The following is a 14,877-nucleotide window of genomic DNA, read 5'->3' on the forward strand; positions in this document are numbered from 1 at the left end:
GCAAGTCCAGGAAAAGGAAACAAGAAAAGAGAAGAGAAAAATATCAGAATTTCACTTAGGGTTGGCTCAAGTCTACAGGCGGCAGAAACGGAGGCTATTCACCAAAGGACTTCAGAAAGGTAGCTGTAGAGGTTACATATTGACAGGTTTGGTAGGGCCACTGACTTTTCTGGACAACAATAAAGGAAAGAAACATACATTTATTATGTATCTATGTTTGCTAGGACTGGAGTCAGGAGAACCTGGGTTCAAATTTGGCCTCAGATACTTCCTAGCTATAGACCTTTGGCAAGTCAAATAATCCCAATTGCCTAGCCCTTGCCATTCTTCTGTCTTAGAACTGATACTAAGACAGAAGGTAAGGATTATAAAATTAAAAAATAAGCTGCCTATGTGCCAGGCACTATGTTAAGTGATTTACAAATATTATCTCATTTGAGCCTTCCAACAAATCTGGAAGGGAGGGGAAATTATGATCCATATTTTACAACTGTGAAACTGAGGCAAATACAGATGAAGTGACTTGCCCAGAGTCACATCAAGTGTTTGGTGCAAAAAATCAAACTTAGGTTCACCACCTAGCTGCTTCTAATAAAGAAAGCAATGAGTGCACTTGGAAATTATCTAGTCCAGTCCCTCTTTATAGAGGAGGAAATTAAGGCTGGGGGAGTGAGGTTTAAGGAAATCACTTGCTCAGACAGGTCATAAATATTAGAGGCAGAATTCAAACCCAGGTCTTCTGATTCCACATCCATTTTCCTCTATACCAAGGGCTCTTAACTTGGGGTATATGAGGTGTTCAAGGAAAACCAGTATCTCTGGTATGAGGGTTTGCTGAACCCTTTTCAGGGCTGCTCTTTGGTATCTATCTCCCACTGGGCTCTCATTTGTGCTCCAAGAAGCTATAGCACTTAGAGAGCCCACACTCCAGTAAAATAGTCTTAGCAGGCAGACTAAACTCGAGGACCACCAATGGGCATCAAACCTGTGGATGAATTGGGGGGAGGTCTATTCCAGGCATGTGAAAACTTCCCCAGTCAGAAGGGATGGATGACAACAATTTGTTCCCATGGCCACAAAGGCAGTGGATGCAGAAGATGTGGAGCACTTAGAGCCTGATAGACACTGTATCCTGAGCTATCACAGCCACCTTGATTTCTGTTTTGCCACTAAACTTGGATGACTCTGGAAGAGATAGTAAGACTAAAGACTTTGTGAAACTCTGCCTCACTTAAATTCAATTTATGTTCAAGTGGAAAGACATCACCAGTGATGTCATTTTGGTCCTTTTTGAGTACAAAGGTCAACAACCAATTTGGGGTCCATGAAACTTTAAAAATTATTTTAATAACTATATTTCAATATAATTTAGCTTCTTTTGCTAATCCTATGAATTTTATTTTATGCATTTAAAAATATCATTCTGAGAACAGACTTATAAACTTCACTAGACTGCCAAAGGAATCCACAACACACACAAAAAAAGATTAATTACTCTTGCTTTATGCAAGTTGCTTTTCACAGAGGATATTTTGGAAAGACACATAAAGATCAAAAATGTTCCACTAAGATTCAAACATGGGTCACTTTATTCAGAGTTCAGAATGATTATACCATGTCACCAGACACCATGCTAAATCACCATATAACAAGATGGAAGGTCAATGGAGGCAAAGAGGTAGCCATTGCAGGCATAGTGAATGCACCTGATCAAAGACAAAAACAGATGACCACAGGATGGGGGGGGGGGGGGGGTCAAAGCCCCTATTAAGCACCTACTATATGCCAGGCCCTATGCCAAGAGATGGGGATACAAAAAGAGACAAAAGACAGTCCCTACCCTCAAGGAGCTTATAATCTAATGGGGGAGACAACATGCAAACAAATATAGACAAAGCAAGCTTTATACAGGATATATAGGATTTGAGTAAAAGAAGGAAAGCACTGGAATTAAGAGGGGTTGGGAAAGGTTTCCTGTAGAAAGTGGGATTTTAGTTGGGACTTAAAGGAAGAGAGAGAGGTCAGTAGTCCATGCCAAGGAGAGAAATCATTCTAAACATGGAGGATAGCCAGAAAAGAATGCCCCTGTGATCATGGCTATGGGCTTTATGAACAACCAAACTCATAGTCTTTATCATAGTCCCTGAGGATCTTCCTATTATTGATAGAAAGTAAGCTCATTGAGGGCAAGGTCTGACTCTTTTTTGTCTTTGCATTCCCTGTAACTAGCATAATGTCTGTCTGGCCCATATAAGCATTCATAAAATTATTTTTAATGGACCTCAATAAGAATGACAAATTGAACCCTCTGATTCTGCCCCCTTTACTCCAATTGTGTAGGCTCATCACCCACTCTATGTAAGGCTCCAATCCTGACTCCAGCTAGTCAATAAGTTTGGAAGATGACAGTTCCAGAAGTCAGAAGCCCCACCAAACCCTTCAATATGTAACCAACTGCTGGGACTTAACTGAGTTTTCAGTGTAACAGGCTCATCTGGAAACCATCAAGACACACCAAGAAAAAAAAAATTCTTTGGGCATGTGCTGTCTAAAACACCATGAGGTAGACTGGGGAGGGGGGGGGGGGGGACTGAAGAAATCAAATTCCCCCTACAGGGAAGTTTGGGGGGGGATCAAGAGTGCTAGGGTCCAATGACTTGTTGCCCCCAAAATACATGATAAATTGAATATAATAAACAGAAATCAGGCACTCAAGTTAAAGAAAATTCATAAAGTCCCTGCTTCCCAGCCACTGAACCTATTAGAATAGTGCATGTACACATAACTCTCTAGAATAAGAATTCAAGAGCCTCCTCCTCATCCACCCTTTGCCCTCTACTGGGCTCTGGGATAAGTGGCTAGTCTTGGTCTATGAGAATGGCCAAGTTAAGAGGATAGATATCACCCTCCCTTCCCACAGCATCTGAGCCCCATTTGCTAGGCTGGATCCTGGATCTGGGCACCACTAAGGTTTGAAGTCAAATAATGTTCACAAAAGGGCAGGCAGCAGACACCAAAGGTGCCAAGAGCCTAGGCAGAACAGGTGTCATTTGCCTCTAGCCGCCAACTCAGCCCCAGGCTCCGTAAGGAAATGTCACCCCAGGTTACCTGGGGCCATGTCTATTCTGGTGAACACCTGCCCAGCCCTAGAGGGCTGGAATACCTACGCCATGCCCAGAATCCCCGGCTGCCCAGAGACAGCCTGGGTGAGGGATAAGGTGGGGGCAGGGATGAACGAAAGCCTGAAAAAGATTGGCAGAAGGGGCAGTTTGAAATTTCTGCTCCCTGAGAGGTGAGGGAGACAGGGTAGAAGAAGCCACAATGAAAACGTGGGAATGAATATGGGAAGGGAGGGGTGATGAGAAGGGGGATTCTGGGAATAAGAGCCCCACAGGGTAGAGGCAGCAGCAGCATTCCTCCTTCTTCTCCCCTCTAACCCCCCACAGTAGTCCTAGTGTGAAAGAAAGGTACCCGCCAGCCTCCTGGTGCAGCCGGCTAGGTCCTCTCGACGCAGCAGCACAAAGCAATTCGACCTCCCCCAACCCCCACGCATGCACCGCCCCGCCTCGCCTGGCTTCGCCCAGCCCGCGCCAGCAAACCCGAATCCCCTCCCTAGTCTCCCCCCACCCCTATTCGTGCAGCGCCCCGCCCGTGCTAGCAAACTTCGATTTCCTTCCCCCCCCCCCACTCCCCCACTCCCCAAGGGCAAGGAGGCATTAACGCTTAGGTCCCCGCCCTCATCCCCTTCCCCCTCGACACACAAGCTGGCCAGCCCCGATCCCCTCCCCCGCGGGTGACACCCTCTTCCCTCCCTCCCTCACCCGGGAGGGCTCCCAGAGGCCTGGACACTGACCTGTCCCCTGCTCCCCCGAGGCTCCACGATTCCCGGTAGCTCGAGCTGCACCGTGGCTGTGGCGGCGACCTCAGCGCGCTCCGGGGCAGCTGCGACTATGGGCTCTACGCACCCTACTCTGCCAGCCCCAGCCCCCGCCTCCCACGGCTGTGGCCTCGTTCTGGTGGTCTTCTCTTTCTTTTTCTTTGCTATTGCTTCCCTCTTTCCTTCCTCCTCACTCTCCCTCCCCTCCTCCCTCCTTTCCCCTCCCTCTCCGCCCCCGGGGCGCACTACTGAGCTCCAGCTCTTCGCTCCGTTACAGCTGGGGCTCTGACACTCCCAGGGTGGGCTGGAGGAAGGCGGGGGCGTGGGAAGGGAGCGTGCGTCTGGGTGGATGGGGGGGGAGGGTTAGAGTATCGTGGGACGCACGCGCGAACGCAACCACCGGGCCTTCCCCGGCTGCGCTTCTGTCCCCGGTGTTCCCCTTAGCCAAGCTACGCCCACGTAGCTTTACCCCCCCTCCCCCCCCATCCTCAGTGAGATGGAGGGTCTCGATGCACTCCGCCCCCCCCCCCCAGCAGTTAGTTCTTTCCACTTGTCCCTTTATGATATTCATCTAAATGCATACAGACGCACACCCCTAAATCCTCTCTCTTCTCCCCAGCCCCATTAGAGAACCTTTGTAGTTAGAACTTTGGGACAGGGAAGAGAAGGGCATTAGGGGAAAATATTAGGTTAGGGAAATAACAGTCATTGATTTAGAGCTGGAGCTGGAAAAGACCTTAGTGGTTATTTAGTCCAGTCTTTTTCCAAAAGTAGTCTCCATACCCTTTTAGGAGGTCTACTGGGTCAAAAAATTACTTTCAAAATAACGTTAGCTTCTAATATGATAAATTTCTATAGCTGTGACCCACATATACAAAAGCACTTGGGAATCCTCAATTTTTAAGACTCTAAAGAGGTATTGAGATGAAAAGGTTTGAGAATGGCTAGTCAATTTCAATTCCTTCACTTTGCAGATGAGGAAACTGAAGCCTAGGATGCTGGCAGGTCCTATGATTAGAACCAAAGTTGGTGGACTCCAAGACTAATTCCCTTTCAATTGTACCACGAAATGTGCAAATAGTTTAGGAATCATGCTTTGACAATATAATAAGCCTTCGATGAATATTTATTTTATAATTGGATAGATGGTAAAGGGCAGCTGGCATTCAGTGCATAGATAGAGTGCCATGTCTGGAATGAGGAAGATTCCTCTTAGTTCAAATCCTGCCTCCCACAATAAACTACCTTGTGTGACACTGGGCAAGTCATTTAACCCTGTCAAACCACTCCAGTGGTTTTGCCAAGAAAATCCCAAGTAGTGTCATGAAAAGTATAATATAACAACAACAAAGATGATCTCAATGTGATGGCACATCATTTAGGTGAGGAGAGCAAAAATTTAGTGCTATCAAGGACCTCAGAGGCCATCTAATCCAAATCCCTTATTTTACAAATAAAGAAACTAAGTAAGGTTCAGATGATCAGATGATTCAACCAACATCACACAAGTAGTAAACCTCAGAGGCAAGATTTTCACCAAAGCCCTATAACTCCAAAATCAGTGCTCTGTCTACTCTACCACAAATTAAGGTAGGAAAAAAAAAAGAGGCATTATCCATGAGATATCCATAATATCAATCATGGAGATGGAACAGGTTACTTTACTATTAACTCCCTATCACCTCCATGATATACAAAATCCTCTATTTGGCATTCAAAGCTCTTCATAACCTGGTTCCAGCCTTCCTTTTCAGCACTCTTTGATTCAGTGACATTGGTCTTCTTACTATTCCTTGAATAAGACATTCTATCTTCGGACTCCAAGCATTTTCACTAACTATTCCATCATGTCTGGAATAATCTACCTCCTCATCCAGGACTCCTGGATTCCTTGGTTTCCTTTCAAGTATCAGCTAAAATCCCATCTTTTACAAGAAATCCTTTCTGATTCCTCTTAATGTTAGTTGCCTTCTAGTCTGTTGATTATCTTCAATTTATCCTATATATAGCTTATTTGTACATAGTTGTCTACATGAAGTCTCCCTTAGTCTATTAAATCCTTGAAGACATGGACTGTTCTTTGCCTTTCTTTGCTAGGCACTTATTGACTATTTAGATGAGAGAAAACAGAAGAATTAAAGAGGGACAGAAAAAAAAAGTAAAAAGGAACCATGAATTATGTGGCTCTCTCAGAGGGGAGAGAAGCCACAAGGTAGGAAGATAGAGACAGGATAGAAGTTTTGGATCCCACGAGGGGGATGACGGAGTCCAATTAGAGATATGAGGTGGTCAGAATGAGTCTTTATTAATTATCAATGAGCCACAGCTAAGCTCTGATCAAAGGACCATTCCGTAGGCTTTTACCAGTCCTGAGATCCATATCACACAGGTCAGAGAGGTGAATAGAGAAAGATTAAAGATGGAGCTTGGCCAGAGGCCAAGCTCCTGCAAGGACAGCCATCAGCTAGCCTGAAAGAGAAGGAGAGAGAGAGAGAGGCGGAGCTTGCTGGGCTACTTATAGTTTTTGATATGCAAATATACACAGTACATAGGGATGATTCTCATTGGTTAATGACAAGGCATAGGTGTGGTTTCTCTTAACCAGGGGAGAACAAAGAAACCTGTTTTCCCGCCTAACCTGGGAGAAACTGGGGTCAAGGGTCAGATGCCTTCCCAGCCATGTGCAATACTGAGCATGCTCAAGACTGAGCATGCTCTTTAAGGCAATCCGCACATACCAACTGTTTTCCCCTTGCCCATAGCTAGGGGTGGGCTGCTACAAATTATAACAAGATTTAGGATTCTCATTTTTACCTTGTGGACGAGAGAGAAATGTGGACTGGATATATTTAGTCCAGTGGATCCAGTGGATCCAGAGCTGGCTGAATAGCCAGACTAAGAGTAGTCATTAATGGTTCCAAAACATTTTAGGAGGTGGTATGAACCAAGGATCTATGTTATGAGAATGACACAGATTGGAGGACAGCCAGTATCCAAATAGACCTTGAAAGGCAAGAGCACTCCTATAACACTTGTCCCCAACCTATCTTTTTCAACCCTATTAGACATTCTTCCCCCTCCTACACTGTAAAATCCAGTCAAATTGGTCTTCTCTCTTCTGCTCATACATAACATACCTCCCATTTCTGTACCATTCCACTTTCCCTCCCACATGCCTGGAATGCACTTCCTCCTGACCTCCATCTCAAAAGGTCCTTCTTTCCCTTTAAGCCCACTCTTATGCATCATTTTCTTCATGAAGCTTTTCCTTATCTCTCCTAGCTTAATCTCTAGTGCCTCTCCTAAAGTTTTTAACTACCTACCTTGTATATATTTGTATCTATTCATTTTATAATCATCCTGGATATTTTTATATATGGAGTTGTTCCTCCCCTATAAGATCCTTACCAGTAGGAATGATTTCATTCTTTGTCTTTTTTTTAACCTCTTACCTTCCATCTTAGAATCAATATTGTACATTGATTCTAAGGCAGAAGAGCAATAAGGGCTAGGCAATGGGGTTGAGTCACAGCTAGGAAGTGTCTGAGCCCAGATTTGAACCTAAGACCTCCTGTCTCTAGGCCTGACTCTCAATCCACTGAGCCACGAAGCTGCACCCCCCTCATATCTTACTTATATCTTCAACTCATAGCACAGTGTCTCGAAGATTGATTGATAAATGAAAAGTGAAAACCTATAAACTTGAGTTTTTAAAAGCCAACTTCAGAGATAGAAAACTGAAAAAAGTGACTAGAAAGCAGGTTGTCAGATAAAAGATTGAGACATTGTGATCTGGTGGCCCAAAAAAGCAATGTCATCTTGTGTTGCACTGAGAGATTAACTAGAAGACTCATATGAAGTGATGCAAGGTGAAGTGGGCAGAACCAGAAGAATATTACACACAGTAACAGTAAAGTTATAGGATGATCAACTGTGAATAACTTAACTTTCCAGCAATGCAAGGCTTTAAGACAACTCTAAGAGAATCATGATAAAAAAAAAAGCTATCCACCATCATAGAAAGAATTGATGGAATCTGCATGCAGATTGAAGAAAACCATTCTTTACTTAATCTCCTTCATGAGTTTTTTCTTGTATAAGCAATATGTCTTCTTCCACAACATGATGAACATGGCACTATATATTGCATGATAACCTACATATAATCTGTACTGCCTGCCATCTTGAGGAAGAGGGAGGGGAGACAGGAAGAGAACATGGATGGAAAATGTCCAAAAATAATTATTAAAATATTAATGGACGTGTAATCTGAAAAAAATTTTAACAAAGAAATTGAAAAAGAATGTATGTTTCCAGCACTAGGGAGATAATAGATGCATTGAACTTTTCTTCCCAAGTCAAATCACATCAGGAATTTTAGTGTTCAGTACTAGGTTTCACATTTAGGAAGGACACTGATCAACTCAAGAGAATCCTAAAAAGGGAGAAAAGAGCATCATGGTGTTAAGGAATTTGGAGTTAAAGAACCTGAGTTTTAATCCTGCTCTACAGCCTGGGTGATCCTGGATGTTTGACTTGAGCTTTCTGGGTCTCTGTTCCCTCTCCTATAAAATAAGAGATTTGGTCCAAATGACCTCTAAAATCTTCTATGACTCCCAAACATAGTTTTGGCATTTAATAAATACATTTCCTATATACTTATCAGCATTATATGTCTGGCATTTCTTTTGTGTATAAGAAATAAATATCTCTCCCATACCTTAAAAATAAATAACTAAGTGCATTTTCTCTTTAAGATTATTCAAGCAGTAAAGAATGTGAAGGAACAAGGCGATATTGATTGAGGAGCAGAAAATAATTAGCTTGGGATACAATCACTGTCTTCAAGAAGTGGAAAGACCCTAGCATAAAAGGCATTTGTTCTGCTTAGCCCCAGAGGGCAAAAATGGGAGCAGGATTTCAGTTTAGTGTAAGGAAAAACTTCCTAACAATTAGTTATTCTAATTAGGAATGAGCCATACCATGGGATATGAGGCAATTGATACCCCCCCCCCAAAGGTCTTCAGGAAAATCCAGAGGTGAGCCCTCCACAGGATTCAAGAGAGGAGATTCTTATTTAGGGGTGTATGGCACTAAATGACTGCCCAGTGTCCCTAAGATTCTGTGCCTAAAAGGAGTGTACTCTCAGGGAATAGATTTCAGATTTCTCATTTGGCTCCCTGTTCCCAACACCTCAGCCCTTAACACTAAAGTCATAATTGTCTCTACCAGCAGATATTTTGACCACCTCCCTTCCTCAGGCCCTGCTGGGGCCTATAGCACTATAATACTCTTATCCTCCTTCCCAGGGACTCTACTTTCTGTAATTGATGGGACAAGCTCAGGCATCAGCCTCTGAGTGGCAGAGGAGAGAGGAACAGATTAGGCATGGGACCTACTTGGCTTCTAAAAAGGAGATTGAAATTAAAATGGAAAGATAAATATTAAAATGAGACATAGAAGGACCCAGACAAAGGAAGAGGGCTATGAAAATAGGTAGTAATTGCAAACGGAATACAGCATAACTACAATAATGGGGGGAAAAAGAAAACTAAAATTGAATATTGATAATAACCAGTCTGGGATTGCAGTGGGGTGCCAGCAAGAGATGACAGTCTCTTTCTGTAGAGAGATGTCAGGTGCAGAATGTTGCATATGCAATCTGACCAGTCACTGTATCTACTGGTTTTGCTTAGTCTTTCATTCTTTGGTGTAAGAGGAATTCATTTCAAATATGGTGGGTTATATCCTGAATAATAACTATGACAAAAATAAAGGGCATTCATGAAACTGATTTATTTTTTATTTTTAAAAAATCTATTTAGAATATTTTTCCATGGTTACAAGATTCTTGTTCTTTCCCTCCCTATTCCTACAACAGACATGCAATTCCACTGGATTATACATATGTCAATGTTCAAAACCTATTTCCATATTGTTCATATTTGTAATAGTGTTCTTCTAAAGCCAAAATCTCAGTCATATATCCATCGAACTATGTAATCAATCATATGTTTTTCTTCTGTGTATAAAACTGATTTTTTTTTAAATCCTTACCTTCCATCTTGGAGTCAATACTGTGTATTGGCCACAAGGCAGAAGGGTGGTAAGGGCTAGGTTAAGTGACTTGCCCAGGGTCACACAGCTGGGAAGTGTCTGAGACCAGATTTGAACCTAAGACCTCCTGTCTCTAGGCCTGGTTCTCAATCCACTGAGCCACCAAGCTGCCCCCATGAAACTGATTTTTAAAAGAAAAGCAAACCAATATTAATACTAACATAACAGCCCCTGTTTCTATAACCCTCCAAAGTGTATTTTGTGAGCTAGGTGTTAATTTTCTAGAACATCATCATGCCCATTTTATAGACAAGCAAGTGGAAGCCAAGATAGGGGAAGTGATTTGTCCTGAATCACACAGCTAGTAAACACTGGACAGACATAGGCGGCTAATGAGTATTGGAAGAACTCCAGCTCTCATGATCTCCCCCCTCTCCCTCTGTCTTTCTCTTCTCTCCCTGCCCTCTCTCATCTCTCTCTCTGTCAGTGTCTCCCTCCCTCTCTCTCCCCACTTCTTTCTCTTTTCTCTTTCTTTCTCCCTTCTCTCCTTTCTCTTTCTCTGTCTCATCTCTCTCTGTCTCTGGGTATGTGCACATATACAAACACATGCGTGCACATGTAGATATACAGGTGTGTATATATGTGTGCACAAACATGAGTGTAAATATCACCCTGGTTGTAGACTTAGCAAGGTCCTCCTTGCCCTGTCACGGGAGCCCTGTGAATTGGAAGGCATGACAGGCAGGTAAAAATCAGAGTGCCCTGAGCCCTCATGCTCTGGAAAACGCAATGAGAACGTGTTTCCTATCGGGTTGGCTTTGCCGAGGCTCTCCTGAGCCCTGCCGCCCCTTGGGCCGCTTTTCAGAATCTTCCCTAGCCCCAGTTGCAGACTGCCGGCGCCTCCGCCCGGTCAGCCCGGACCTCTGCAGGGTGACTAGGAACCGAGACTTGGCTCCTCTTGACCTCTCCCGGTTGTTTCTACCCAGGAACAAGGCATGACAGTGTTCCCTCAGCCCCTGCAAAAACGTGGCAATTATCCCAAAGACAGGATCCATCCAATCGCTGCTCCAAGAGCGAAGAGTAAAAGAAGCCTGGCGTACTTTAGCAAACTTTCTACGATAGGGAAAAGGTCTAGGGAAGAGCAGAGCGTGCTCTTGACCCTTCCTTTCTGCCAGGCGTCGCCACAGAGAAAAGGCAGGGGAGGGGCTTAAGTTCTTTGAGGTCCCCTGGGTAATTGTACTCCAAAGCTCTTAGAGCAAGAGCTCTATAGAAGCCCGGCGGGCTAAGATAAGACACTAAGAGAAGGGTATTAAGGAATGCAGTCTTGAAGAATGCAGGCAATCAGAAAGACTCAGAAAGGTTATCTTTGTTTCCTCCCATTCCTTAGGCCCCTCACTGCCCATCAGTCACCAACTCCTGGCCATTCTATGTCACAATCTCACTTAGTCAATGCTCCTTTTCATTCCCAAAGAAAAGTTCAGGCTCTTCTAATCCCTGGCCTGAAACTCTGTGGGGGCAATGGTAGAAGCCCTGGGATTCAGAGTCTAAGGGTGTAGGTTTAAATCCTGGCTCTGACATTTACTGCCCAAGTGACCTTGAGAAAGGCAATAAAACTCCATGAGCCTCGATTTTCTCATCAGTAAGATGGGACGATACTGATATTGCTTCTAAGGTCTCTTCCATCTTGAAGTCTATAATCTGAATAGCCTCATAACTGGCTTTCCTCCCTCTATAATAACTCATATTTATATATGACTGTACAGCTTAGAAAGTACTTTTCTCTCAACCACCTTAGTGAGGGACCTAGCACAAGAACTATTTTGCTCGAAAGTGAAGGGAGCAGAACCAGGACATTGTACACAGTAAGAGCAATACTGTGTGATGATCAAGTGTGAATGATTTAACTATTATCAGCAATGCAAAGATCCAGGACAATCTGGAGGGACTCATGACCAAAATGGTTATCCACGCATAGAAGGAACTGATGGAGTCTGAATGTAAATTGAAGCAAACCATTTTTCACTTCATTTCCTTCATGAGTTTTTTCTTCCATAAATGACATGTGGCTTACTTAACAATATGATGAAGATGAAAATACATTTTTAAAATTATTTTGCTTAATGAGGAAACTGAGGCATGTGATAAATGTCTTACTCCTGGTCACATTAAACCCAGGTCTGTCCAATGTTATAGGAGATGAAGAATTGACCAAAGACTGAACAGGGGGATAGTAACAGGGCACAGGCACCAACCTGTCTTTCCAGCTTTATTTTCCTCTCTACTTCCCTTTATTCTCTCCAAACTCTCCTGCTAGATGTTCCTGGTAAAGAACTACTTCCTAATATCCTCTCTCTGTGCCTTTGCCTGGGTTGATTCCCCCTACATGGAATGCACTCCTTTACCTCTGCCTTTTTAGACTTCCAAGCTTCCTTCAAAACTCATCACAAGTACAAACTCCCCCAAATCTCACTTTGGTCTTTCGTTTGCTAACACCTTCCCTTTCTCCAAATTATGTTGTATTGTTTACTTTGCAATTTTTTTTCCCCTTATTGAAGAGCATATTATTCTCCTCTACACATAGAATATAAGTTCCTTGAAGACAAGCACTATTTTTATTTTATCTTTGTATATTCAGGGACAATCATATAACCTGGGCATATAGTAAATTCCTTTTTAATATAGGCATGAATGAATGCATCCCCATGCTCCAGCCAGCCTGGGCTGCTGCTCACTGTTCCTCAAATAGGCTACATGCCTTTCTGCCTCCTCATCTCTTCTCCTGCCATTTACTCTGCCTTGAAACTTTCTCCATCTGTTTCTCCATATTCAGGAGCAGTGAAGGCCTTTTTAAGAGTAGCTAAGTTAAGCACTGGCCTATAGTTAGGAAGATTCATCTTCCTAAATTCAAATCTGGTCTCAGAAACTACCTGTTTGACCTTGGATTAGTCACTTCACCCAGTTTGCCTCAGTTTCTTCATTTATAAAATGAGCTAGAGAAGGAAATGACAAACTATTCCAGTATCTTTTCCAGGAAAACTCCAAGTGGGGTCATGGAGCATCTGACACTGATTGAAATGACTGAATAACAAGAAGTTTTTAAAAAGATTCCTTGGCCTCAGACACTATTTAGATGGGCAAGTCACTTAATCCCTATTGCCTAGCTCTTACAATAGTTTTGATTCTGTAAAGATTAAAATTTAGGAAACTGAGGCAGGTAGAAATTAGTTTCCCTCTGCAAGGAGTATTATATTTTTATGAGGTTTATTAAAGGTTAAGGATTAAAGAAAATACAGGATAAGAAAGCACGTGTCTAGGCCAGAGAGAGGCCTAGACACAACCTCACCTACATTATGAAAAGAGCCACGTTTGCTTGCAAGTGGAAAACAGGGAAGAAAAGAGGCCCAAAAGCCTTTGCAATAAGGTTAAATGCCCCATCTCGTTCTCGGCCCAGGTGAGGTTTTCAGTGAGATTACAAAACATTCTGGGGAAGTGGAGCCAGGGCTTCTGGGGATTGAAGTCCTGGATTCAAGTCTATTTTTTACATTTTCCCATGTGATTATTTTTGGAAAAAATTAATTTTTTCCCCCAAAGGATCATGAAAACATAATCAACTTAAAGATTACAATAATGTGAGGATAAGGGAGGGGGGAAACAAAACCAATAATTGCTGGTTGCATTGACAAAAAGTCAGTTAGGAGGCAGTCCCCTTTGGCATGAAAGTATGCATACAAATAAATGTTCAATCAACCACATTCAAAGTTCATTTTTGTGCACTTGTGGTCTGGAGGCTTCTTCATGGTATCTTCAACAGTTCAGTTTCTGGATTCAGGGGTAGCATCTTTCTTTACCTAAAATTCTTCTCAAAAAGAATTTAAACTTTGCAATTTAAATAATAATATTTTTTTACATTTCGAAGACAGAAGGTATGGGTTTGGAAAAAAGAAAAAGAAAAAGATTCCTGTCAGCTTAGAGGGAGAAAGGGGAAAGAAACATTTATTAAGCACCCACTATGTACCAGGCACTGAGTTAAGCATGCAAATATTATCACATGCCCACTTTATAACAATCGTATCAGGTAAGCACTATCTTCCCCCATTATACAGTTGTGGAAAATGAGGCAGACAGAAGTTAAGTGACTTGGCCAGAATAACATAGTTTTTGTGTCTGAAGAATTTGCACTATACCACTTAGTTGAATGCCTAGGCACAGGAAGATGCAAAAATGTATCCAATTTCACAGTGGTGAGGCTCAAGTGATAGAATGGATGCTAACAGAACAAGATGGGGCAGAGAATATGCCATTGGGGTTGACGGGAAGGGGGAGAGCAAGGAAATGGAGGAAGATCTGGCCCAAGAGGAAGGCAAAAGGACTAGAGACTACATCAGGGAAAGACTGATTGAAAGAACCAGGAATATTTAGGTTAGAGGAGAGAATACTTTGAGAAATAGGAGAGCTGCCTCTCTAAGTGAGCGCAGGTGAAGAACTGACACTTGGAAGAAGAATAAATGTGTCCCACTTGATCCCAGAAGCCAGAACAATAAACAATACAAGGAAGGGAGGCAGACTTTAGAAACTTGATTTAAGGAAACATTATGTAAATAGAGATGCCAGATATGGAATTGGTTACCTCAGATACTAAGTTCTCCATCACTAAAATTCTAGAATGTCTCTTGTTGGGCAGTGTAGCAAAGGATCTACCAACAATCCTATTTAGGATGAGGATTAGACTAGATTGTCTCTGAGGTTTCTTTAAACACTAGAATTCAGGGATTCTCTAAAGGAGAGGCATTTCCAGAGGACTTAACACCAGTATAAGTCCCTGTGTTCCTGTTGCTCAAATCAACTGTCCCATCACCATGTCTGAAATAAGTTATTCACCTTTATACAGTATTTTAAAGTTTGAAAAGTAGGGGCAGCGAAGTGACTCAGTGAATAGAGAAATA

At 42.7% G+C, this 14,877-nt stretch overlaps 1 protein-coding gene across 7 annotated transcripts in view; it reads right to left on the bottom strand.

Annotated features, from left to right (window-relative positions):
- PTP4A3 (protein tyrosine phosphatase 4A3) overlaps nt 1-14,877 on the bottom strand; it is a 246,418-nt gene that overhangs the window by 227,086 nt on the left and 4,455 nt on the right. For 5 of the 7 annotated variants that reach the window (XM_056823003.1, XM_056822998.1, XM_056822995.1 and 2 more), the window contains exon 1: nt 3,854-4,156. The exons of 1 other annotated variant lie outside the window; for it this stretch is intronic. The gene's annotated coding sequence lies outside the window, so the exon portion shown is untranslated. Of the gene's footprint in view, nt 1-3,853; nt 4,189-14,877 lie in introns of those variants that run through there. One more of the 7 variants, XM_056823001.1, reaches the window with a different exon arrangement.

Source organism: Monodelphis domestica, chromosome 3 (assembly GCF_027887165.1).
Source record: "Monodelphis domestica isolate mMonDom1 chromosome 3, mMonDom1.pri, whole genome shotgun sequence".
Classification (NCBI taxonomy): Eukaryota; Metazoa; Chordata; class Mammalia; order Didelphimorphia; family Didelphidae; genus Monodelphis; species Monodelphis domestica.